This window comes from Mandrillus leucophaeus, unplaced genomic scaffold, assembly GCF_000951045.1.
Source record: "Mandrillus leucophaeus isolate KB7577 unplaced genomic scaffold, Mleu.le_1.0 Scaffold60, whole genome shotgun sequence".
NCBI lineage: Eukaryota > Metazoa > Chordata > Mammalia > Primates > Cercopithecidae > Mandrillus > Mandrillus leucophaeus.
Window position 1 is genome coordinate 7,111,274 of NW_012106475.1, and position 1,419 is coordinate 7,112,692.

The following is a 1,419-nucleotide window of genomic DNA, read 5'->3' on the forward strand; positions in this document are numbered from 1 at the left end:
AAAAAAAAAAAAAAAAAAAATTCATGAAAGAAAACATATGCTATGATCCAAACCAAATAATATATCGTTTAGAGATATACATGAGGTACAAGTATAAAGAAATTTAAGACAGTGGTAACCTGTATGAGTGGGGGTGCTGGGAGCAATGCAATCAATGCAGGATAAAAGGAAGCTTCTAAGGTATTGTTTATTTCTTAATCTAGAAAATAAACAGTTGTTTACATTTAAATAATACTTATTTTATACATTCTTCTGTACATACATTTCAAATTCAAAAATTAAGTAAATAAAATGGTAAGAAATGAATATTAAGTAGCTCACAGAATCATCAGGGAGGCTGGAGAACCAGACTCCGGTCTATGTAAGGAAGAGTGAGGTCTGAAACCACGCCAAGAGAGCAGGTCTGTGGTCACTGGCGCACACCACACTGCTGCCTTTTATGCAAGGAACCTTGATCTTCCTAAACTGTATTGCAGGCTAAGAATCTTCTACAGGTTGTGGTTTTTTATATCTTTATTCCCAAGTCCAAATCTAGCACAGATTCATCTAACCAATGGAGTCCCAGCCACTTGCCTGCAACCTAGCTGCAAGCGAGGCAGGAAAAGTTAGTACCTGACTTTCAGCTATTTTTATTGGGTACCTACTATGAGTTATAACCAGTTCTAGACATTGAGGATACAACAGAGAACAAGTTATATATCTTATATTTTATGAGGATAAGTAGGAGACAACTAGAAGAAATACCCTGACAATATTCACTCACTAGGGGAATACCACAAATAGAGAAAGGAGATTTATATTCTGGTCATTTAAAAAGAATGATAAATGTCTTCCATATGACACAGATAACCAATGTGATCATTTATGAATATATAAAGTGGAACTATCAGGTTAAAGAGAAAACACACCTTATACTTTTGATACACATTGCTAAATTTCTCCTCAAAAAGGTTACACAAACTTGTACTCCTATTACCAGTGTACTAGTAATTCATTTCTCCACGCTCTTCATCAAAATTCTTTCTAATCTTTGCAAACTGGAGAAGAAAAACCTCATTTACCTGGGTTTCTTTTGTTTGTATGATATTTGTATTTATTTTATAAACTGTACTTATCCATTGCTCATTTTTCAATGGGGATGTTATCTGTACCTTTTGTTTTTTTTTGAGACAGAATTTCTCTCTTATTGCCCAGGCTAGAGTGCAGTGGCGTGATCTTGGCTTACTGCAACCTCTGCCTCCCAGGTTCAAGCAATTCTCCTGTCTCAGCCTCCTGAGTAGCTCGGATTACAGGCATATGCCACCACGCCCGACTAGTTTTGTATTTTTAGTAGAGACGTGGTTTCACCATGTTGGTCAGGCTGGTCTCGAACTCCCGACCTCAGGTGATCCATCTACCTTGGCCTCCCAAAGTGCTAGG